The sequence below is a fragment of the Octopus bimaculoides genome, chromosome 6 (genome assembly GCF_046866305.1).
Source record: "Octopus bimaculoides isolate indiv1 chromosome 6, ASM4686630v1, whole genome shotgun sequence".
NCBI classification, from domain to species: domain Eukaryota; kingdom Metazoa; phylum Mollusca; class Cephalopoda; order Octopoda; family Octopodidae; genus Octopus; species Octopus bimaculoides.
In genome coordinates this window covers 64,083,996-64,111,495 of record NC_142933.1, presented here as the reverse complement: position 1 = coordinate 64,111,495, position 27,500 = coordinate 64,083,996, and the positions used below count along the sequence as shown (strand labels likewise).

The 27,500-nt window shown below is 35.4% G+C and overlaps 1 protein-coding gene across 1 annotated transcript in view; it reads left to right on the top strand.

The window, feature by feature from the left end:
• LOC106878351 (malectin-B) overlaps window positions 1–27,500 on the top strand; it is an 81,891-nt gene that overhangs the window by 7,656 nt on the left and 46,735 nt on the right. The gene's annotated exons all lie outside the window — the stretch shown is intronic.

Here is a 27,500-nt window from a genome sequence, read left to right as displayed (position 1 = left end):
CGATGATTTAGTCACTCTGTATGCCACCTATGGCAAATGTGTTCTACTATAAATCTGGGTTGACCAAAGCCTTGTGAGTGTGTTTGGTACATGGAAACTGAAAAATAAAAAAGTCTGTTGCATACGTGTGTGTGTGTTATTGTCTCCTTGCCTTGATATCATGTAGCAGTTGTAAGCAAGTATCACTCATGCAAGCGATGTCCTTCGTTTCCAATCTTTTGTGGAAGTGTGTCTGGTCATGGAGAAATATCATTCTTAGAAATAGTTGAGTGTTGGTGACAACAAGAGCATCCAGTCATAGTAAATCTGCTTCAACAGATTCTAGGAAAAGTAGCCATTAAATGATATGATGATATTGCTTTCCTTGTATTTGTTGATAAGGAAGGCATGTTTGAATTTGTCTTGTTGTTATTTTTTTTATTGGGTAACATATTTACTGAATTTATCTACCAATGTAATCATGGCTGGCTGTAAGCTCTTTTGGTCAAGTTTGTTTTGCTGTGTGTTGCATTGTTTGCAAATATTGATGTCATTTTATAATGATTCTATAGGGGTGAGTTTCAACTTTGTTAAGGTTGAGGAATTTTAAAGATTTGTTTGTGCATGTATTTTGATGTAGGCCTGATGAATTTAACTATAAAACTAATTAATGAATAAGTTTAGGAGTGTGTAATACTGTAGATCAAGTTTTAGAATTACATCTGTCTCCATTTATGATGGGTGTTTGCTTCCAAAAGTACATCATGTTAAATGAATTCGTGATTATTGAATAATAGAACATATAGGAAAACTAGGTTCTGTTCTGAGACCCCAAATTGTTCCCCTAACTTGCTTCATGTTTGGAAAAATATTTAAGGTATAGTTTAATAACATATGACCAGTAAATGATAAAAAAAAAATAACTGAAAAACATAACAAGCAGAACCTTCGACTGACTACTGATCCTTGTTATCACAGATCATCATCATCATCATCATTTAATGTCTCTTTTCCATGCTGGCATGGGTTAAATGGTTTGACTGGAGCTGGTAAGGCCAGGAACCACATCAGGCTTCTTTGTCTGTTCTGGCATGGTTTCTATGGCTAGATGGCCTTCCTAATGCCAACCACTCCACAGAGTGTACCAGGTGCCTTTTATGCAGCATAGCACCATTGCTTTTAACATGGCACCAACAATGCTGTGGTGGATGGGTGAGATCAGTTTGTGGTAAACATAACATGGTTCACAGTTGTGTATACTGTGTTATCTTGAATCAGTGATGAATGTATCAATGATAAATGAGAAGAGATATATAAATCTTTAAGTGTGTTTGCATGTATATGTGTAGGTTTTGTTGCATGTTTTTATATTCTATATTAACCCTTTTGATACCAACCCACCTGAAACTGCCCCTAGTTCTGAGATACAAACTTCCTGTTTTGAAGTGTTTTAAATTAAAACCTACCATTAAAAATTCATGTTAATTTATATTCCAAATATAAGCTTAATAATTTTACTAAATTCTTCATTGTTCTTGAAATTACTTGAAACAAAGTCAGTGTATATCAAGAGAAATATGGTAACAAAAGGGTTAATACATATGGTTCAGTTTGTTTGTGTGTGTGTGTGTGTGTGAAGTAACCAAAACTTGTCTTTAACTTGTCTTTGTATTTGTGGTGTACTGTGTGTTTAACTTGTGTTGGTTGTTGGTGATTCAATTCTTGCAGGTGTCTCTATTTTTTCTTTCACATAAATGTGTGAATGTGTAACTTGGCCAAGGTTTGAATTGTCTCTATATATGTCTATGTGTTGTATAATGTGTATTTAACTCTTGTAGGTGTCAAATTGTGTGTGTGTGTGTGTGTGTGTGTGTGTGCCTTCAGGGTTATCTTATCCTGTTTGGAGTTTGGATAAGTTTTTGAAGACAAGTTTATTTTACTGTCTGCAGTATGACATAATATCATTACTCTTCTCAAGTGAATGTTTGTTTCGTGTGATTATGTGCTATTTTTCTCTGGTGCATAAGGGGCAGATTCAGGTGTGGTTTATATATAAAGACATGTAGTTTGTTTTTTCCTATTCCATATTTTAATTCCTGGATGCATTAAGTTAGTGATGTTGTGTTTATTTTTGTTTGTGTGTTGTTTGAATGTGTCTTTGAAAGTTCCAGTATTAGTGCCAACAATTATTTTCAGTTTGCTCAGCTTGTGACACTGTTGCTTTGTAGACTAGACATGTTTTCCTCATGCTGTCACATGAGTTTGTGGTTATATCTTGCATGTTTATTTGTTAAGCTATAGTTTAGTAATTATATGGTGTGTTTTATGGGGGGGGGGGGTATGCAGCTGTAGCTAACTTTTGAATTGTTTCTGTTCAATAATTCATATTTATGTTATTTTAGGAAGTGTCAGTTAGAGCTAGCAATGTATGTGCTTGCTATATTTGTTGCTACATTCAGGTTGAACAGTGGGAAGTACAAACCTTCTTAGCACAAGTGTGTGTGGCCAGTCACTTTGAATTTTTAAAGACCTGTTGAATAAAGAAATTGCTTACTTGAGAGAAAGGTAAGGATTGGCGACAGGAAGAGCAGCTAACCTCAAATGAGAGTATTGTAGGAGAGAGTAATGAAAGAGTGACAGTGAGAAACAGTTATATATTTATTCCTTTATATCCTACAGGGGACAAATAAGGACAGACAAAGGGATTAAGTCGATTACATTGACCCCTGTGTGTAACTGGTACTTATTTAATCGACTCCGAAAGGAGGAAAGACAAAGTTGACCTTGGATAAACAGTTATATATTGGTTGATTGGTAAGGAGATTGGATAGAAAAACACCATGAGTAGCTGTTTTCCAGAAGAAGGATGTAAGATGGGGGGTAGGGTGATATAAGAGGGATATAGAGGAGTGGCAGGGGGTGGAACAGGGAATAGTGGCAGCTGGTGGAAATGATGCATGTCAATAATGATTGATAGTGAAAAGAGTAATGTGCAAGAGAGAGAATAAATGATTGAAGTTTGGTAATAATGATAAGTAATGGTAAGAGCATGTGAGTGATGGATGGCAAGAGATGTGTGCTGGTAAGAGAGATTGGTGGATGTCAGTAAAAAGGACATTAGAGAGGAGGGAGAGACAAAGGAGGTCATAGTAAGGATGTGTAATAATAAGGGGTATTGAATATGGACACATTCATTGTCATTCTTTGTTACACAGGCATTGTGATGGAAGCGAGGTTGACTGATAAAAGACGATGATGGGGAGATTGAATATGGAGAGATGCAGTACCATCTCCTGTTATACAAGAGGCATGGCACAGAGAACAGGAAAAAGTGGTAGATAAGGAAGTAATGAAGTTGGAGGAAGAGCACAAGATAGTGACTTAATAAAAAAATAGTGGGTCAAAGAGAGACCTGTTGATATTGTTCATTCCAACATCAAGTATATCATCTGTTTTGTCAAGCTTATACAAGTGGGTGGGTCATTTTTCATTTGTTCTTAACATATTATTGAGGCATTATTTTGCTGCTGGTTATCTTCCTGTTGTTAATCCATATCTGTTTTCAAGTAAGGGATCTCTTATTCTACAGAGCTTCAAACATGCAAGGCCAGAGGATGATTTGTTGACAGGAAATGACAACGTCACTGTTTGTAGCTTAGTAAGACTGTATGCTGAAGGAGCTTTGCAACCACATGGTTTCAGATTCATTGCGACTGCCTGGCACCTTTAGCCCCCATCTGGGTAATGCTTTGTGAGTGTATTTGGTAGGCAAAGAATATGTGGAAATCTGTTAAATATATGTGTGTGTGTGTGTGTGTGTGTATCAACCCATGCTAGCATGGAAAGCGGACGTTAAACGACGATGATGTATGTCTATATATATATATATATATATATATATATATGTCTATATATATATATATATATATATATATATATATATATATATATATATATATGTCTATATATATATATATATATATATATATATATATATATATATATATATGTCTATATATATATATGTCTATATATATATATATATATATATATATATATATATATATATATATATATATATATATATATATATATGTCTATATATATATATATATATATATATATATATATATATATATATATATATGTCTATATATATATATATATATATATATGTCTATATATATATATATATATATATATGTCTATATATATATATATATGTCTATATATATATATATATATATATATATATATATATATGTCTATATATATATATATATATATATATATATGTCTATATATATATATATATATATATATATGTCTATATATATATATATGTCTATATATATATATGTGTGTGTGTGTGTATATGTGTGTGTGTGTGTATATATATGTGTGTATGTATATATATATGTGTGTGTGTATGTATATGTCTATATATATATGTAAAAATTTAGATTCAAAATTGAATGTGGCACTTAAGTTTAGGCACCAGAATATAGTATGGTATTATCCAAACAATTCCAAAAACAAGGTGATCAAAAATCAAAAAAAGCAACACGGATTTCCGAGGTTATTGCAGTACGCACGTTTCATGCTACTCCATTATTTTAAGTAATGTGAGCATTACATTAAAATGCAAAATGCAGAGCAATCTTCAGCTGCACAAGGATATAGAAAATTTACTGAAAATTTCATTTCAGCAGAATGGACATATTTACTGTTGTTATTCATGGGCAACTGCTAGTCTTCTATAAACAACTCTGCCCTTTTATATATATGTATGTATGTATGTGTGTGTGTGTGTGTGTGTGTGTCTTTGTGTTTGTATTTGTTCCCTACCACCACTTGACAACTGTTACTGGTTTATTTGTGACCTTGTGACTTAGCAGTTTGGTAAAAAAAAAAAAAAAAAAGGCTGATAGAATAAATACTAGACTTAAAATTAGTTCTGTGGCTGATTTGTTTGACTAAACCCTTCAAGGCAGTACCCAAGCAATGGCGATGGTCAAATCACTTAAAGTCAAGGTAAAACACTACGATTTTTGGTGAAGTTCAAATGTAAACTGACACATCTGAGTATCAGGTCTCAACAATTGTTCTTTACAGGGCCTTTCAGCGACCAGTCATTTAATGAAACTTTTGAGTTTATTGCCCCATGATTCTGGAATTTATTGTCAGCCAATATAAGAATGTTGTCTGATTATAAGCTGCTTCATAAATTATAAACAATGTTTTCTGAATACCATAGGACAAATTGATTTATTATAATCCTTTAGTTGTACCAAGTATTTGTATGAGTATTTAGTTTTATACACACAGCAGCAGCATTAGTAGTAGTAATGGTTAGGCACAAGTAGTGTCAGAAGTTTAAGAAGATCTCACAAAGATTTGCTTCATTGTCTCACTTACAAAGCTGGTGATTAGAGCATGGATGGAGGTCACACACATGCTTTTTTTAAACATATATACCATTCTTCTTCTTCTTCCACTACTGCTGCTGCCTCCTCTACCAATATTGCTACTACAGCCTTGCCAACCACTGCATTAATTTGGAATTATTAATTCAAAGATATTCTCTAACCCCAAGGGTCCAATTTGACAAGAGACAAAAAAATGCCTTCGAGACATTCATAGCAATTTTATTTTGTGTAACGAATCATGTCAAAATTTAATAATAATAATAATCCTTTCTACTAAAGACACAAAACTTGAAATTTGGGGGAGGGGGATAATTGATGTAATCAACTCCAGTACTCAACTGGTACTTACTTTATCGACCCCGAAAGGATGAAAGGCAATGTTGGCTGCAGCAGAATTTGAATAATAATAATAATGATAATAATAATAATAATCCTTTCTACTATTGGCACAAGGCCTGAAATTTTGAGGAAAGAGGGTAAGTTGACTACATCAATCCCAGTGTTGAACTGGTACTTATTTCGTTGACCTAGAAAGGATGAAAGGTAGAGTGGACCTTGAGGTATTTGAACTCAGATGAGAGGCAAAGTCATTCATCCCTAAAGGATAAGACCTTTAGGATGAGAGGCAAAGTCAACCTCAGTAGAATCTGAACTCAGAACATAAAGACAGACAATAGAATGGGCACCATGGTCACTAGATTTAACTCTCATGGACTTTTCCTTCTGGGGCTACATTAAATCCCTTGTGTATTCTGAAAAGATTTGTGACCAAGGACATCTTCAGAGAATTGTTGAAGCGTGTGAACAAGTCAACAGCAATTAAGAGCTATTTGAGAAGGTTCATTGCAATTTCAGATAGCGTATGGTCACTTGTTTAGAGCTACATGGCCAACACTTTGAACATTTGTAATGGATTACCTACTTCATTGCTAATAAAGCATACTTGATAATCTCTCATGGTGCATAACTTTGTGGCTATCCTGTATACATATATATATATATATATATATATATATATATATATATATATATATATATATACACACATATATATATATATATATATATACACACATATATATATATATATATATATATATATATATATATATATTCTTTGTTATTTTTTATTTTTATTCTTTTATTTGTTTCAGTCATTTGACTGCGGCCATGCTGGAGCACTGCCTTTAGTTGAACAAATCAATCCCAGAACTTATTCTTTGTAAGCCTAGTACTTATTCTATTGGTCTCTTTGCCGAACCACTAAGTTACAGGGACATAAACATACCAGCATCGGTTGTCAAGCGATGGTGGAGGGACAAACACAGACACACAAACATACACACGCACACATATTTACATATATGTATACGACGGGCTTCCTTCAGTTTCCGTCTACCAAATCCATTCACAAGGCTTTGGTTGGCCTGAGGCTATGGTAGATGACACTTGCCCAAGGTGCCACACAATGGGACTGAACCCAGAACCATGTGGTTGGTAAGCAAGCTGCTTACCACACAGCCACGCCTATATCATCATCATCATCATTTTAATATCTACCTTTCTGTGCTTCCATGGTGTTCAATGGCATTTACTGAGGCAGATTTTCTATAGCCAGATGCCCTCCCTGTCATTAACCTTTATCTGCTTCCAAACAAAGTAATATTTCCCCATGACCAGACATTTTCTCACAGAATATTGGCAAGGAACAACACTACTTGGAGTGCAGTGACAATCATTTACAACTATCACACAATGTTAAGACAAGCAGACACTAACACATACACACACACACACTCGTACACATATATGGCAGGCTTCTTTCCGTTTCCATCTACCAATTCCACTTACAAAGCTTTGGTTAGCTCAGGGCTATAGCAGGAGATACTTGTCCAAGTTGCCAAACAGTGGCTGTGAAGCAAACTTCTTCGCAACACCTGTACACACGTTCCATATTCGTTTATTTTTCACTCCTTGGTCCCTTGGCCATGCTGGGGAACCATGTTAAAGGATTTACTCAATGAAATCAAACACAGTATTTTTCTAGGTTTGGTAGTTATTCTATTAGTTATTCTTTGCTAACTGCCAAGTTAAAGAGATGAAAACACTCCAACATCATCTTGAAGCAGTGAGAGATGAACGAACACAAAAGACGCACAGATACACACATATCCGTCCAACCCATGCCAGCATAGAAAGCAGGCGTAAAACTATGAGGAGCGGATATGGGCATGTTTCTGATCTTGTGCAGGCTTATGTTCACTAGTGTAAAACCCCGTGTTTTGTCAAAAAGATTACTGAACCAGTCGATAAATGTAGATCGCAAATAAAATAAAATTAAAAAAAAAATAATTAAAAAAATTAAAAAACAACAACAACAAAAACTGTGCAAGTACTGCTGAGTTTGATGACCCTTGAAGGCGATGCTCCAGATATATCGCAGTTCAGTGACTGAACAGCTTAATTATGTATCGGAATGTCTGCTTGTATATGTATGTATATAATGTGGTATAAATTTTCGTGAATGTCTTGGTGTTTTTTTTTTTTTTTTCATATGTGACGTCATATTGTAAAGTTGGGTACTGGGCAACGTTGCTGCAATTAATAATTGCAAATTAATGCAGTGGGTGGCATAGTGGTAGTAGTACTAATGGTGGTGGCATACGCGAAAAAAAAAAAAAAAGGTGTGTGACCTGCACGCTTTTAATACTAGGTTTGAGTGAAAGAACGAAGCGAACCTATGTGAGGTTCATCTTAAACCGCCGACACTAGTTGCACTAACTACTATTACTACTACTACTACCACCGCCACCACCACCACTACAGCTATTGTTGTATTCGTCTACAGGTGGCTGTCGGAGCCAACGAGTGAGCGTCTGCGTGGGAGCTCGATTTGCTAGAAATGAAAGTAAATTGAGCATAAATCACGACATACAAATCATCGAATTACCTTCCGAACGGTGTTCGTTGCTAGATGCATTACGTTGGAAAGACGTACTTCAGCTGCTGTTTCTGAAATATTTAAGATATCATTAGAATGTTACTATACACTTACGCGTGGCACAACGAATGTACACTGTTAATAAAATTAGGGGATTTCACCAGTTCTCTTAATGAAATTATAGAATGTTACTGTTGTCAGTTCCGGTTAATTTTCATATTTATGAAACCCCTAATTAAGGGCTATGCAGGACTACAATGAGTTAAAATGTTAACCCATTGTATGGTACGCTTGTTAACTCATTATAGCCCTACGTGGCTCTTAAATTACTGAATGGTGACAGTTGAAATGATTTTGTTCATAGTTTGTTTAAACAAGAACTGACTTGGAGATAAATGAAAGTGACAACAGGTGTCTGTATCGACCCAACGGAGAAGCATCTACTTAGTTGCTCGAGCTGTTACAAATAGCAGCCAAATATTCCTCAAACTACACACCGACGTGAATAATGTGATACACTTGTCTTTAAGTAAAAACAAAGACAGATGGTATAGTTACAGCTAGATTGCTTTTGAACAAATGTGTTTGATCAGGGCTGATCTAGAGTTAAGTAGTTACACCAAGGGAAACACCTTGCATAATATAATCCTAGATATACTGTGCTTGAAAATAGAATAAAATAAAATAAAAAAGACTTGGCAAAATGTGGTCAGCGCTGACCTGGAATAAAACAACAACTTTAATTACACATTTTTATATTTCTGATCCTATAAACACGAGTCACTCACTACAAGAAGCTTTGAAATGCATTTAAAACATCGTTATATTTATTTTGTTTCAGACAATTGATCTCTGCCTTACCGGCCGGTTTCATGTGTTGAGAGAGAGAGAGAGAGCAGACATTCGCGTGAACACCTATGGTTGTTGTACACGTATACAAAAATTTACACAAGTCATGCTTTCCGTACAAGACGTTAACAGTTAGTGTGGTTGGTAGATGGGCTGATACACTTACAACACCATCATTATAAGAAACTATTCATTGTAATAAGCTTTTCTCTCCCCCTTCCTCCCTTCTATCTATCTATCTATCTATCTATCTATCTATCTAAATATATATTGAGGACATGGACGCAAGGTATACAATGCACACATAAGATATTTATATCTATTTATATAGATAAGTCTGACTTTAAAATCGGATTTATAGTTTTCATTCATTTATATATTTGCTAATAAAATCTATGATTTTTTAAATTATTAATCTTTAATTCTCATGAGTGATAGATGAAAAACTGGTGCATACATTCCCTACTTAATTATATGGCTTTCATTTTTCAAATTGTACATCCTGGCTTAATAGTCAGGAGTCATTTCCGTTAAATAATAATAATAATAATAATAATAATAATTTCTTTATCAATCACAAGGGTTTACATTAAGAAAAACAGCCTTTCTACTAAAGGCACAAGAGACTGAAATTTTGGAGAAGTGGTCTAGTCGATTTCATCAACCCCAGTGTTTCAGTGATACTCAATTTATCGAACCCGAAAGAATGAAAGACAAAGTCGACCTCGGCAGAATTTGAACTCAGGACGTAATGGCAGACAAAATACCGCTAAGCATTTCGTCTGCCATTATGTTCTGAGTTCAAATTCCGCCAAGGTCGACTTTGCCTTTCCTCCTTTCGGGGGCGATTAAATAAGTACCATTTACGCACTGGGGGTTGATGTAATCGACTTAATCCCTTTGTCTATCCTTGTTTGGCCCCTTGTGGGCAATAAAGAAATAAATAATAATAATCCTTTCTATTGAAAGCAAAAGGCCTGAAATTTGCGGGGAGGGGACTAGTCGATTACATCGACCACAGTGTTTCACTGGTACTTGACTCTGAAAGGATAAAAGGCAAAGTCGACCTTAGTGGAATTTGAACTCAGAACGGGAAGACAGATGAAGTACTGCATAGCATTTCATCCAGCATGCAAACAATTCTGCCAGCTCGCTACCTTAAATAATAATAATAATCCTGAAGGCCTGAAGTTGTGGGGAGGAGGCTAGTCGATTACATCGACCCCAGTACATAGCTGATACTTATTTCGTCAACCCCAAAAGGATGAAAGGCAAAGTTGACCTCAGTGGAATTTGAAGTCAGAATGTAAGACAGACGAAATGCCACCAAGCATTTTGCCCAATGTGCAAATGATTCTGTCTGCTCACTGCCTTAATAAGAATAATAATAATAATCCTTTCTACTATAGGCACAAGGCCTGAAATTTTAGAGGAGGGGGAGGCTAGTTGATTACATTGACTCCAGTGTCTGACTGGTACTTATTTCCTTCAGCTAGAAAAGATCAAAGGCAAAGTTAACCTTAGTGGAATTCAAAATCAGAATGTAAAAACAGACAAAATGCCAGAAAGCATTTTGTCTGGCACGCTAAGGATTCTGCCAGTTAACTGTCTTAACCCTTGAAGAATTAAACTGTCCATATCAGGTCTGAATAGCCTATCTGTTATATGCCCATATTGACCAGATCCAGCCTCTTACACATCCCCATACAATATCATTCTAAGAATAAACAATTACATCATTGAAAGCTCAAAGCTATGAGATAATACATGATTAATTCAAAACAATGTGAATGTATAAGCATTATATGACTAATCTGAATGCTAAAGGGTTAATAAGTATAATAATCCTTTCTTACTATGGGCACAAGGCCTGAAATTTTGAGGGAAGGGCTGGTTGATTACATTGACTCAAGTACTTAATGGGTACTTTATTTTATTGACCCTAAAAGGGTGAAAAACAGTTAACTTTGATGGTGTTTGAACTCAGAACATAAAGAGCTGGAAGAAATGCAAGGCATATATCCTGACATCCCAACTATTCAGCCTGTTCTCTATTTTAGATAGTTTCTTATTTAGGCACAAGGCCAGTATTTCTGGGGGAAAGGGTTTGTTGATACCATCAACCCCACTACTTGGCTAGTACCTTATTTTATTAATCTCTGTCAAAGCAATTTCAGGGGAGGGAGTCAGTCAATTACATTGATCCCAGTGTTCAACTGGTACTTATTTTATTGATCCCAGTATTCAACTGGTACTTATTTTATTGATCCCAAAAGGATGAAAGGCAAAGTCAACCTCTACAGAATTTGAACTCAGAATGTAAAGAGCTGGAATAAATTCTGTGAAGTATTTAATTCGATGTTGTAATGATTCTGCAATAATCTTTGTTTCTTAATTAGGCACAAGGTCTCGGATTTAATGAGAAGGGGTTAGTCAGTTATATTAACCCCAGTATTTTGATGAAACTGTATTTGATTGATCCCAGGTAGATGAAAGACAAATAATAATAATAATTGTTTCATTATAGGCCACCATGATCCAAAGACTTCTGAGGAGCATTTATCATAATAATGAGTCTCCCTAGACACAAGATCCCTTTTTAAATGTAAGGAAAAGGTTTTACACACACACACACACACACACACACACACACACACACACACACACACACACACACACTTTCTCTCTCTCTCTCTCTCTCTCTCTCTCTCTCATTTTTAATTCAAATCTTGCTAGCACTAGTCTTGTATTGAAGACAGGATGTCAATTATGACCACCCACCAAATCTGTGGTACCCTTGTGCCAATACAAGAACTTATACAATTGGCATCATTCCTAAATAACATCCTAGTTTGGTTTGTTGTATCCTGATCAAGCTAACTTTGATCAAGGATGTTCCTATTCTGACTGTCTTGTCTTATTTTCAATGGTGTTTCTTGAATTACAGCCTTGTCAGTCTTCTTGCATTATTCAGGAATTTCCAGCATTTGCTATCTCTTCACACATTCATGCATTTTGATGAATATTCCTGCATCTTAGAAATGTTCCCATATTTACAGCATTTTATTGTTTTGTTGTTCCCTTTGTGGAGTGCCAGTGGCAGTGTTCTTCAAACTTTGATTTGAACTGAAATTTCATGTCATAGTAATGCAAGAAAAAAAAAAAAGACTTGGTTTTTTCTAATTCTTTTGTTATATTTCTGTTGGAAAACACTGCCTTTGCTTCAAATAATTCTGAAAATAATGAAGAATTTAGTAAAAAATATTTCATATGTGTATTTTGTGTGCAAGATTCTTGATGTGGATATGTGTGTTGAAAGAAATACAATTAAATGGAAGTGGAGAGACAAGTTACTGAAGAGATTGCAAGAGTGCAATGAAATGATTTAACAAAAAACTAAATACTGTTTATAAATTAATAAAGGACTGAACCAGTGCGTGTGTTTATTACCCGCATAATACCTCTCCCAAGGTTTAATTGTAGTAAAAAATAACTTAGTCATTATTAAGCTAGTGTCTGGAACATAATTTAACCTGTAAATTTAATGGAAGGTTTTAATTTGAATCACTTTACAAGTGGAAGTTTATATCATAGAACTAAAGGTGGTCTCAAGACAGGTTGGTATTAAAATGGTTAAATGTGTAACCAATATGATTGCATTGTCACTTAGTACATAGTATTGCTTTCTTTGCCTCAGTAGACTTAAGGATGCATATGTTTCGGTCAAGAAGACTTTCACATTCGTTTTCTTTTTTGATGAGTGTACAAAGCAAAACAGGTAGTTAGAAGAGTTTTTTTGCTTTCATGATACTGAATAGAGAGAAAATGCGGTAAGTGTTGACAGTATGGCTAAGCTTAGAAATGGCAATTAATATGGTTCTACATCATGATACATTGCAGAGTTTTTCCAAACACTGTATAATAAGTCTTCTAGGATTATTTGTTTGAAAGCAACCATTTCAAAATCCTATATCAAAGATATATTTGCTGTTTTATTTGGCTATTCTGCCTTCTTTCACCAATTTCAACAAGTTTTTTTGAAGAGAAGACTCATTTGCTAAACAATAAATTACATTCTTTTTCTTTTTTCTTTTTATAAACTTTCGAGTAAATTCATGATACAGGATACTATTTTAAACAAAATGTCTTGTCCGAATTATGTAAAATATGAAGAAAATCATTGTACTTTCCCTGATATCTTCATTGGGACAGTAACTATATACACAATGCACTTATTCAATGGAGGAAATGTTTAAGATTTGAGTAAATGTAAGGCATCGTTACATTTTATATTTTTTACATGAATGCCATTACAAAATCTAGTAAAACACTGTCTGAAAGTGAATTCCAAAGGAATATATAATTCATTAATTTCCTTATAAGAATGTAACTCAGGCATTTTAAAAAAATATAGCTACAGTGATTTTTTTTTACTTGTTCTAGATCAACAATTGAAGTTGGAAAGCTTCACAATGAGTTTCTAGATTATCAAATGCTGCTAAATAACATAATTGCCTACAATGGTGAAGCTTTATTTTCAAAATGTGTAGATAATGCAAACATAGCATCAGATATGAATGATTAGTATCAAAATTCCATAGAATTGATATTTTATGAAATTATTCACAATCTTTGTCGCCGAAAGATGGTAAGAAAAGATATAACTATATAGAGTTGTTAATGATGTATTTATGATTCCACACTCTAATACGACTAAAAAAAAAGTGTTCAATTTAATTAAACCCAACAAAACTCCAAGTAGGTCATTGCTTAAGGCAGATAGCTTATTGTCTTCTCTCATTACAGTAAACGTAGATGTAGAATGATGTTATAAGTATTAGCAACACAGGAATATGTGGTTTAGTGCATTGGACATGTAAACATAAACTGTAATATTTAGTTTAATGCATTGCACATTTAAACATAAAAAGTCAATTAATAAAGATCTGGTCCATTATGAGTGTGTTATGTCTTACTATGTATATATAATGTCTGTATGCCCTACTATGGCAACAGTTGGTACAGGCAAACTTTTGACCTGAATAAAGCAACATATTTTCATGTATAAATGATATGTTCTCCTGTATAAAACACCTTAAATCCTGGCAAAGAAATCTTTTGTATATGTGCATCAGGCCGGTGCTAGAATGATTGCAGATTTTGTTACATATGCATATGAAAAGAAAAGTCAGCTATTGCTTTTGTACCAAACTAGCTTTGTGTATGATGCATGCTCTGATTTTAAAATTTAAAAGCTGGGGGAAAATGCATGAATTAAACTTAAGAAAGCTCCAAAGTGGCTAAAAACTAAAATATATATATATTATTTACAATTGACGGATATTTGTCTTCATCTTGTTTGTTGTTAACACAACATTTCAGCTGATATATCCTCCAGCCTTCATCAGGGGTCTTGGGGGAAATTTTGAACCTGGATTCTCATTCCTAAGGTATTTTTTGATGTTGTTTAAACAATATTATTATTATTATTCTTATTATTTTTATTATTATTATTATTCAGGTCACTGCCTGGAATTGAACTCGGAATCGTAGAGTTAGTAGTCTGCGCTCTTAACCACTAGGCCATATTCAGTGACCTGAATAATAATAATAATAATAATAATATTAATAATAACAACAACAGCAACATCGAAAAATACCTTAGGAATGAGAACCCAGGTTCGAAATTTCCTCAAGACACCTGATGAAGGCTGGAGGGTATATCAGCCAAAACGTTGTGTTAACAACAAACAAGATGAGGACAAATATCCGTCAATTGTAAATAATGTACATAATTCCTCATCTATAGAACTAAAATATATCTGTTGTAATTTCTGTGAATTTTTTTAGCTGATTTTTCTTCCAGTACTTACTATTATTTTGTAACAGTTTTGCAAAGTTTTTTAGTATTTTCATTCAAGTTGGTTGATGAACCTCAAATTACATTATTTACATGCCCTGCCTTACACTTAAAAAATAGCAAACCTACTTTTTATATTAAAAGAAAAAACTAATACTGATTTTATATTTACAAAAAAGAGCAAATACTGTCTTCATTACTTTATTCTCTGCATTCAGAATAATAATTATTATCTCATGTGTCTTTATCCCTTTAATGGTAGTTTGGCAATAAATTTCTAACAAACTGAGCAACTGCATAGAGACGTTCTTGTTGGCTCATTGTTAATGTTTAGCCCTAAGTGGAGGCGCAATGGCCCAGTGGTTAGGGCAGCGGACTTGCAGTCATAGGATCGCGGTTTCGATTCCCAGACCGGGCGGTGTGAGTGTTTATTGAGCGAAAACACCTAAAGCTCCACGATGCTCTGGCAGGGGATGGTGGCAAACCCTGCTGTACTCTTTCATCACAACTTTCTATCATTCTTCCTTCCTGTTTCTGTTGTGCCTGTAATTCAAAGGGTCAGCCTTGTCACACTGTGTCACGCTGAATATCCCCGAGAACTACGTTAAGGGTACACTTGTCTGTGGAGTGCTCAGCCACTTGCATATTAATTTCACGATCGGATCAACTGGAACCCTCGACGTCGTAAGCGATGGAGTGACAACAACAACAAATGTTTAGCCCTAAATCAGACCTAATTGTGGAGATTTATAATTCAAAGATTTCAGAAAGCACTACCCTTTCCTCCAGATCAAACCAATAGCAAAATATATGAAAAAAAAAAAATTGCCTCAATAATATGTTGACTGTCCTCCTTTAATCCATTCTGGCCTTTTTATTACATCTGTAACTGCTCTCTCATTGTTCTGAAAATTGTCAACAAATCTTTCTAGAATCTTTAGATGACATTGTTTTTAGTTCACCTCACAAGACTAAATATTGTTTTCAAATTTTGGTACAAGGCCAGCAATTTCGGAGGAGGGGTTAGGTCAATTACATTGTCCAGTACTTATTTTATCGACCCTCAAAATTATAAAAGGCAGTTGACCTCAGCAAAATTTGAACTTGGAACATATAAAGATGGATGAAATACCGCTAAGTATTTTTCCCAGTGTGCTAATGATTCTACCAGCTTACTGCCTTAACAAGACTAAATATTTTGGACAAGCCAATAAGGAAACTTCTATGCACTTACTCATCATGCAAGAAAGAGGTGCTAATTCTCCTTTAAACTGCACACTAATGTTTGAAAAGAGGTTACTTACATCATTAAGTAATGTGGTTTCTGATGAGCATTACTTGAGGGTTAAAAATAAAAGGTACCTCAAAAACAAACAAAATCATGAAACTTGTCGGTCACAGCTTAAATGGTTTTGACCAGGACTGAATCATAGATTATTGATACGCGCGCGCGCACGCACACACACACACACATATATACTAGGTTTGATCAATAAGTATCCGGACTGTTGCCATAGTAATGAAGCTAAAGTATACAGAGTGAAGCCACATGGCAAAGATTGACCTTTAACTCTGCTGTGCATTGCACACGCTGTTTACAGCAGTGCTTGGAAGGAAGGTGTGTAGCATGTGATCGTTGCATTGACCATGACAGAGAAAGTTGTCATGCGATACCTACTCAGAGGCTGATGCGAAGTTGCAGAAAGTGTATGGAGAGGAGTGTATGAGCTGCACACAGGTGTACGAGTGGTTTAGACATTAACCAAAATGGCCAAATAAATGTTGATATTGATGAACGTTCTGGGAGACCTGCAACCAGCAGAACTGAGGAAAGCATCATAGATGTGCATGCAGCTAAAAGGGGAAAATCATATCACCATCCATGAGTTATCAGAGGATGTGCAGATTAGTTACAGTTCATTATCACTGAAGATTTGGGTATGAGATGCATGTCTGCCAAGTTTGTGCCAAAACTGCTTTCAGCTCACCAAAAGAACACTCAGTGTTTCAGTTGCAAAAGATCTCCTTGATTGTGTCAAGAATGATGAAAACTTTGCGTAGGCCTCTGAGCAGGTATTGCCAAGCTTTTGACAAAATTTGATACAGATTCTCTGCTCGGCTTTCTCTGTCATGGTCAATGCGATGATCACATGCTACACATCTTCCTTCAAAGCACTGCTATAAACAGCAGAAGTGAGCTAGAATGTTAAAACTTAGTGCATATGCACAGCAGAGTTCAGGTTCAATCTGTGCCAAGTGGCTTCACTTTGCATGCTTTAGCTTCGTTACTATGGCAACAGTCTACTTGACTGTGGCCATACTGGAGTACCACTTTAAAGAGTTTTTTAGTTAAACAAATTGACCCCAGGACTTATTCTTGTTTAGGCCTAGTGATTATTCTATTGGTTTCTTTTGCCGAACTGCCAAGTTATGGGAACCTAAACACACCAGGTTGTCAAGCAGAGGTGAGGAGACAGACAGACGTACACACACACACACACATGTATATATATATATATATATATATATATATATATATATATATATATATATTTCATTTCATTTCATTTCAAAGTTTCAGCTCAGAGCTGCGGCCATGCTGATGCACCACCGTGTTGCTACACTGTTATTACAGGGAGCCTCTTACAATATGTGGCACTTGGTGAAGAATGGAGTTTGATTTAGCAACTCTCATTTGCACCTCCTGCCGCGAGGTAGGTTCATCTGGGACTCTCGATAGGAAGAGATCCAGCTTTGATTTAAAAACTCCTACTTCTACTTTGTGCAGATTCATACAACAGGCTTCTTTCAGTTTCTGTCTACCACATCCACTCACAAGGCTTTGGTCAGCCTTAGGCTATAGTAGAAGACATGCAGTGAGACTGAACCTGGAACCATGTAGTTGGGAAGCAAGCTGCTTACTACATAGCCATGCCTGTACCTATATATATATATATATATATATATAATTATGTGTATTTCTTCTATCTTAATGAATAAAAATTCTTCTGATAGAATAAATGGGTTAATAGAAACCAATGTAGCAAAGAACACAAAATAACTGTGGTTATTTTAATAGCAAAGATCCCTATGGATCACACAGGTTGTAATCCTTTGAAACATATGTAGGAATAAAGTATGCAATTATAACATGCGTTTTCTCCAATCCTTAAATTCTTATATATATATATATATATATATATATATATATAGTGTAAGAGAGAGAGAGAGAGAGAGAGAGAGAGTGTAACACACACATAAGCAAAGACTGAATTGTGCAACATATGTTGCCTATTTGTGAGGTTTTCAAGTAGAATGCATGCTTAAAAATGTTGCCTTCGTTATGATGCATCTTGCAAGTGTGTGTGTGTGTGGGAATTGAAATAGAATTGTATCAAAATCTTGTACAAATAACTAAAGAAATACAAACACCAAGCTGTAGCAGCAACAATAACAGTAATGAAAGTAAAAGGCAGAGTGCGTTTACAATAACAGCAACGAATGCAGCAGCAAACTACAAAATAAAACTTCATAATACTGCATCAATATTTTACAGCTCTCTGATTTCAAATATGATATTTGGCACTGGCTGTGAAGTTTCTAAAGAGCCATCCTGATTTCATTGGCAAAGAGAGAGAGAGAGAGAGAGAGAGAGAGAGAGAGAAAGAGAAAGAGAGAAAGAGAGAGAGAGAGAGAGAAAGAGAGAGAGGTGGAGGGAGGGAGGGAGAGGGAGAGAGAAAGAGGTGTGGGGAGAGGATAATTTGAAATGCAGTAGCAGTGGGGTGCATAGTTGTTCCTGTCAGAATGTTACAGAAGGCTGCTGTTTCATGCACCTACCTGAGGAGCACTTAAAAAAGTTTGAATGGTAAGCAGTTTGTTTGACTGTTGTGCAGAGGAGTGATTGAAAAATTTCAGTTACTAAAAATAGTGATACTTTTAATATTTCTGAACTCCAGTTTGCCTGACAGGTGGGTAGGTGGGTAGGTTAGTAGACAGGTAGGCAGTTAGGTAGGTAAGTAGGTGGCTAGGTAGGTAGATAGGTAAATGTGCAGAAGTCTAAATTAATGTCTTGGAGCTCTCCCTTTGTCCAAACCCATGAATTCCATTGTGTAATTTTTGTCATTGCAGACTGAGGGCAGATTTGACTTGTTTGAAATAACAGCCAAATCTCCCTCAAATTGCACATCTCCACTTCACTATTTTAGAAGAGGACACATCAGGTAACATGGTCCTTTGTTCTCTGCTCATCTGGAATCCCCTTGGTTATAGGTCTGTTCAGTCAGGGCAGTCCTGGGGCTAAATAGCAATAGCAACTAGTTTCCTTGGATGGATTGTTTAATACTGACTGACAGCCAACAATGGAGTCTCTGTATGGTCGTTTCACTTGCAAGAAATAGTAGCCAGATCACCTTATCACCCTTCTTTAAAAAAAGGAAAAATGAATTCAAGACAAAAAAATGACTGGATGGTCACAACTGGAATGCTTTTGATGATCATGAGTCTGCTTGATCAAAGTTGTCTTGGGGCTAAACAACAACAGTAACTCCACAGCCATAGTGAATAAACAAAAATGAATCACTTAATCTGTTAGAAATAGCAGCTAAATCTCTCTTGAAAACCATTCTGTAATAGTTCTTCAAATATGAAGGAAACAAAGGATGGTGTAGTCTGAGATAAAGAATATCTGAGAAGATGGGATAGTCGTAGCTAGAATGTATTTTAATGATAGGGCTGACATGGAGGCAAACAACATCTGACAAATGAACAAAATGATAAATAAGAACAATGACAATAACTCAAATTCTTGTATTCATAATTGTTGTTTTTGTTTAGCCATGACCACCCTGTCTTATTCTGCAGACATAGTTGACAAAACACGGCTAAATTTTGGTCAAGAAGTTTACTTCACAATTATTAGGTTCTGGACTCAATCCCATTGCATGGCGTCATTTGTGCAAGTGCTTTCCCCCATAGCTTCAGCTCAAACTAAGGCTTGTGAGTGAAATCAAATCGACAGAGACTGCAGAGAAGCCCATCAGATAGATTGTACCTGTAATTAAAAAATCCATCCTTGTCATGCACTATGACATTAATTCTGTTTTAGGATTAACTACAGTATACACACACGTGTGTGTGTGTGTGTGTAATACTCTGCCACTTATATGCTAATGCAATGAGTTGGTAGATCAAACAACTCATTGAATTAGTTGTCAATCCAATGAGTTGTTTGATCTACCAACAACTCATGGATTTGTTGCTAGATCAACAATTCAGTGTCAAAACTGACAGAGATCTGTTTTACTTCACTTTAGTATAAAGTGTCTAGGACTTCGTTGTGCAACATATGCTTCATTTCTTTCTCAAGACAATTAGGCATAATTTGAGAAAGATTTGGCTGCTATTTCTAATAGTTTGAATGACTACACATATGGGCTTGTGTTTAACTCCAAGTTATTCCTGATTGAGTAAATATATGATTAAATGTGTTCTAAAGATGATCATTCTGTCCTTTCTTATATATCCAGGACCACATTGTGTAATGCACTCCTCTCTTCTCAGAATAGTAAGGTATAATTTGTGGGAATTTAGCTGATATTTGTAGCAAGTTAAGCAACCACTTAAAAGCTTCTGCTTTATATGTTATTTTATGTTGGTGTTGACCAACATAAATCTTGCATGTTATAATGAGCCTTGATTGAATAAACTCATGATCAAATGCAGAGGTGTTTTTCAACTATGGCAGTCTTGTCTTTTTGTTTATGTGTTGTACACCTTGGACGACATTATCCAATGTGACCTTATTTGTTAGTAGCAATAAGGATGTAGTTTGAGTCAAAATTTTCTCATTTCCTTGACCCAAAGCAATGTTAGAGGATTGTAAGGGTTGAAAAGGAGTGGACAAATTGCCATGTTTAGTACAGTTAGCTTGTTTTTAAACTTTTTTCACTCAACCAGCACAATGACTGAGAAAGAAGAAATATTATATGGACGCAAATTATTTCCTTCTCATTAATAAAGTAGGGGAGGGGGACAAAAAATTTTTCTGCATATTGGGAGTGGTGGGGTCTGGTGTGGTATTTATCAGTTGAGAACCATTGACCTGCAGAGTAGTCAAGGTTGGCAGCTTAACTGGTAATAAATGTTGCTGAGTTAGATAAACTATTGCATATACCATGATTGTCACTGACACTTGTTAGGATGCCATTGACAGGTGGTGGGTGGGCCAATGAATGGGTCTCTTTGTGGTTGTTTGATCAACTAGAAGTAGCAGCCAAATTTTTCTCAAATCACACCCTACCAGCTTAAACACAGAAATAAATATTAGATAACATAGCCCTTACTATCCTAGGTATGTCACAAACCCTTGGACTCATAAGGCTGGAGCTTTAACCTCGTTTCCATGGGATGCCAGTCTATCTATCATAGGGGTTAACTTCCCAACTATTGCTGGAACTCATTTACAGCTAGAGGTGAGTGAACTGAAACAATGTAAAATGGAGTGCTTTGCTCAAGAACATGACACACCGCTCAGTCTGGGAATCGAAACCATAATCTTGCAATCATTAGAGCAATTCCCTAATCACTTGGCCACACACCTTCACTTACTGTCTTACGTACCTTCAAAAAAGACAGGATAGGCATGACTAGAATACTTTAAACCAATGGTTCTCAACCTTTTTTTTACTATTTTACTCTGGTGGACTCCCCTCACCATTTGAAGTTTAATCCTTTAGCATTTGGATTATTCTATCAAATGTAATGCTTATTTATTCACATTGCTTTGAATTAATCATATATTATCTTGTTGCTTTGAGATTTCAATGATGTAGTTGTGTATTTTTAGAATGACATTTTAGAATAGGTGTGAGAGGCCTGATCTGGCCAGTTTGAACATAAAACAAAGAGAATATTTTAGCTGGATATGGCCAGTTTAAATGCTAAAGAGTCAAAACCTGTTTTATATTCTTTCAAAATTCTTATTTTGGTTTTCACACATTCACTTTAGGCCTGTTTGATCAGGGCTGACTTGGGGTTAAATAACTGTAAGAATTGCCACAACTCTCTGCTATCTGTTTGGTCACTGGAGAGAAACATTATCATTACCAGTCTGGTCCTTAACATTGTCTAATCTAATCAGTAGGTTTCTCTATGAATTAACATATTTGCTTTCTTTTATCTCTAATTACCCTTCTTTCTATTCTTGTTCTCTTGTTCTGCTGTATTCCCATAAATGTTAGAATGCCATTCGGTGTTTAGTTACTGCTTCATGTTTCACCTTTCATACATTGCTCCAATGTCAATAAAAGCAGTACAACGAACGTGACAAAGAGACCTCTATGTGGTCGCTTGGGAACGGTAGAAATAGCAGCCAAAGCACTCCCAGCTGTTTTAAATACATAAATGAATAAAGAGAAGACCACATTGGATAAACCTAGTTTTAGATTTCTGAAAAGACAGGATGATTCTGGCTGGAGTATCTTTGGCCATTGGTGGTCTGTTTGATAAGGACTAACCTAAGGCTTAAACTACAACAACAACAGAAACAGGAATTGCTACCAAAATATGTAGGAATTCACATGATTAGCTATTTTCCTTACTTGTGATTTGGTGGCCTTAAGCCAAGATCTAAATATTATTCTTACTGTTATTTACTTTCACCCAAATGACTTTAGCATTTTGATAAGAGCAGTAAATTTTAGAACTGTTTTTATTTTTTTATTTTAATTTTAACTTATTTATTTATTTATTTATGACAATTTTAGAATATAAAAATCTTCATTCTTAGAGTTTGCTCATCTCTGGTTAACCGTCTTTAGTATCTTATTATAAATATGTTACTTATCATAAATAAATTACTTCATCTTTATCTTTATTGCAATTCATGTTCACATCTGGAAATTCTTTCCTTTTGGCTACTCAAATGTGCATGCAATAAAAAAACACAGATGCACATGCACAGAGTCAGAATGGCTTCTGTATTTGTGTATCAGGATGAGAAAAAGAATAATAATAATCTTCTTCTTCTTCTTCTTCTTCTTCTTCTTCTTCTTCTTCTTCTTCTTCTTCTTCTTCTTCTTCTTCTTCTTCTTCTTCTTCTTCTTCTTCTTCTTCTTTTTCTTTTTCTTTTTCTTTTTCTTTTTCTTTTTCTTTTTCTTTTTCTTTTTCTTTTTCTTTTTCTTTTTCTTTTTCTTTTTCTTTTTCTTTTTCTTTTTCTTTTTCTTCTTCTTCTTCTTCTTCCATTGACCCAATACTCAGCTAGTACTTATTTTATTAACCCCAAAAAGGATGGGAAGCAAAGTTGACCTCAGTGGAATTTAAACTCACAATGTATAGCTGGACGAAATGCTACTAGGCATTTTGCCTAGCATCCTTAAGATTCTGCCAGCTCACCGCCTAATAATAATAATGATTATAATAATCCTTTCTGCTATAGGTACAAGGCTTGAAATTTTGGGGGAGGGAGCTAGTTGACTACATTGACTCCAGTGTGTAACTGGTACTTATTTCTGCAACCCTGAAAGGATGAAAGGCAAAGTCATCCTCGGCAGAATTTGAACTCAGAACATATGGACAGACCAAATACCACTATGCATTTTACCCGGCGTGCTAACAATTCTGCCAGATCACCGCCTTATAATAATAAGAACCCTTTCTGCTAAAGGCATGAGGCTTGGCATTTGTTGGGTGGGGGCTAGTTGATTATATCAACCCCTGTACGAAACTGGTATTTATTTCATCATCCCCAAACAGATGAAAGGCAAAGTCAACCTCAGTGGAATTATAATAATAATGAAACAGGCGCTCCAGCTTGGCTGCAGTTAAATGATTGAAACAAGTAAAAGAATAAAAGAATAATGAGCCAGTAGCATCAGTAGCATATGGGGCATAATACTTAGTGGTGTTTCTTGCATCTCACTATGTTCTGGGTTCAAATGCTGCCAAGGTCAACTTTGCCTTTCATCCATTTGGAGTCGATAAATTAAATAACAGTGAAACACTGGGGTTGATATAATCGACTTATCCCCTCCACCAAAAATGGCTGCCCTTGTGGCAAAATTTGAAACCATTATTATTATTATTATTATTATTATTATTATTATCATTGCTACTATTAAGGCAGTGAGCTGGCAGAGTTGTTACTGTGCCAAGGAAAATGCTAAGAAGCATCTCTTCCAACTTTATGTTCTGAGTTCAAATGCCCCTGGGGTCGACCTTGCCTTCCATCCATTTAGGCTCAATAAAATAAGTACCAGTTGAGCACTTGGGATGATCTAATTGACTTAATTCCTCCCTCGAAATTGCTGGCCTTGTGCCAATATTTGAAAGCATCATCATTATTATTATTATTTTATGTTTGACTTTTGCTTTGCATTTGTACAAGTTGGATCCAAGTCTCACCCAGAGACCTCAAGAGACAACAAGTTAGAAGTTCATGTAGGTGTTATGCCTAAGGTACCATATATTTGGATTTGTACATAGTGTTGTTCTAGAGAATGTTTAAGAAACCATAAGAAAGTTATGTGTTTGTTTTATAATTTGAGATCACATAGACAGTATTTTACGTAGGCTATGGGCAGTTCCCATGAGTACTATCTTTTGAACTTCAGCCATTTTGGGGTTTCCTGGTATCTGAGCTAGGTAGTAATCAGCCCGTTTCGCTGTCATTCCCAGGGCACCTATGACAATAGGTATTGTTTTAGTCTTCAGGTTCCACATTTTGCTAATTTCTATTTCAAGATCTTTATATTTGCTCAGTTTTTAGTAGGTCTTGACAGATACGTTTATATCAATTGGGACAGTCATATCAATGAGGAGGCATGATTTTTGTCTGAAGTCTTTCAGTATGATGTCTGGCCTATTTGCATCTATCTTTCTGTCAGTTTGAATGGTGAAGTTCCAGAGGAGTGCGATGTGATCATTTTCAAGTACTGGGGGTGGTTTGTGTTCCCACCAGTTTTTATCATGGGGCAAGTCCAGGTTTTTGCATATTACTCAGTGAATATATTGTGCAGCTCTATCATGCCTGTTGAGATACTCTGTAGGCACAAGCAGACTGCACATGGAGACAACATGATCGATGGTCTCATTTTGTTGTTGGCATATACGACATAATGGGGAGCTGCCGTTCTTTAATATGTTGGCCTGGTAGTTCTTTGTAGGTAGGCATTGATCTTGGGCTGCTATGATAAACCCCTCTGTTTCTGATTTCAAGCCAGAGGCCATCAGCCATTGATTATTATTATTATTATTATTATTATTATTATTATTTTATAAAAATAAAACAAGAAGCCAGAATTTGATGGGCACAGTTTGAGGTCTTTTGATCATAGGCTTATCTAGTCAGGGCCTACCTGAAGTTAACAACAAAGGAAGATCACGTTGGATAAGGTAGTCCCAAATGCATTATGTTTGGGATGGGAGAAAGTAAGATGGTTGCAGCTAGATTACCCTTTGATGTTAGGCCTACACTAATTATGCTTAGCAAAAAATGTTGGGATGGATAGCAACTAGAATACTTTTGATCAGAGGTCTTCATAGTCTGATTCATTTTCTGAGGAAATGCTTCAGCAGGTAATGACAGTTTCAACACAAAATGATAAAGAAGCTTTTATGGTGTTGTTCGACCTGCTAGAACAAGCAGTCAGACCCTCCTCAATCAACACTCAGCTGTCTTAGACAGTGACTCTTTGGATAATATAGCTATGGGTTGTCTGTACATAAAAGATGGAATGGTCATGTCTGGGATGTCTTTGATCATAAGTCAGCTCAGTCTGGGTTAACATGGAGCTACACCAACAACATCAGAAATAGTTATACTGTCTGTATTCTTCACTCTTTATTATTATTATTGTTCAGTAGTTTTATTTTTATAACGTGCTTTCACTTCACTACCGAGCGCAGCTCTGTGCGCCTTGGGTATGTGCTGTGGTTTGCTGTGGTGCTCTTATGTTTACTGTATTGAAAGTGTTTTGCGTAGAATGTGTGCAGTACTCAGTAGTGCAATTTTCTGTATGTTATATATATTTGTAAGTCCTGGTGTTTTTGTTATGTATTTGTCTGAATATTTTTTTATTATACCTAAGGCACCTACTATGATAGGAATTGTTTCTGTTTTTAGATTCCACATTCGAGTTATCTTATTATTATTATTATTATTATTATTATTATTATTATTATTATTATTATTTGGTAAAGCTCTCATCAACTTTTTCAAGTTACACTTAAAATGAGGGTGGAGAGGGAGATGCTGTTCTTGAGTGAATTTATCAAAAGGTGGGTGAAAGTTGCAAAGGAATGGTACTGGTGAGTCAGAGGGAAGAAGTTGGAGAGGGTACTTGTCCTTGGTATTCAGGGTGATCTTGGATGGTGAGGTTCTTTGATTATTCCTAGAGGGATAATCAGGAAGACTCCATCTCAGAAAGACCCCCATCTCAGGAAAACCTTATCACTATCACATTTTTCTTCTTCTTTTTTTTAGTGTCGTATACTATGTATACTTTCCTTCTTATAATGTATACTGTGTATACTTTTCCTTTTTATATGCAAACCCCTACACTTTATGTCTGTCTTTGTATTGTTCCCCTCATCCTTTGCCCTGGTGGCAAATAAAAGAAATCATCATCATCATCATCTTCATCATTATTATTATCATTATCATTATTATTATGGCAGCAAGCTAGCAGAATTGTTAGCACGCTAGATGAAATGCTTAGTGGTATTTCGCTCGTTGTTACGTTCTGAGTTCAAATTCCACCGAGGTTGGCTTTGCCTTTCATTCTTTCAGGGTCAATAAAATAAATGGCAGTTGAACACTAAGGTTGATGTAATCAACTCGTCCCTTCCTCCAAAATTGCTGTCCTTGTGACAAAATTTATTATTAAGATTATACAGGACTGAAGTAACTCCTCCAGAAGTTATACAGAAATAAAATAAAAATATAGAAGAGTGCCATAGTTATGTAAAATTGGTTGAATGATATTTCGGCATCTAGTGTGCCTTCCACAGGTTCAAAAATTACATGTCAGTCTACTTCATCTTTTGTTGAGATTATATAGGACTGAGGTAACTCCTCCAGAAGTTGGATCTTTTTTAAAACGGGGGCCACATTTTTCATTAACGAAACACTTTGAAACTTGGAACACTGGTAGAATGTGTCATATAAAACATCTTTTTCTCTTAGTCTTCTTAAAAAAAAAAAGAAATCCATAAATTATTCCATGTTAAAGTTGTCGTATTTCTGTAATTTCAACCAATCACTGACGTCCATTCAGCCGATATACATTAAGCGCCGACTACATAAACAAACGATTCTGAAACAATTAACCCTAACCCTAACTCTAACCCTAACCCTAACCGTAGGGTTAGGGTTAGAGTTAGGGTTAGGGTTAGGGTTAAAGCAAATTTAAAATGAAAAAAGCAAATAAAACGAAGAATCGTTTGT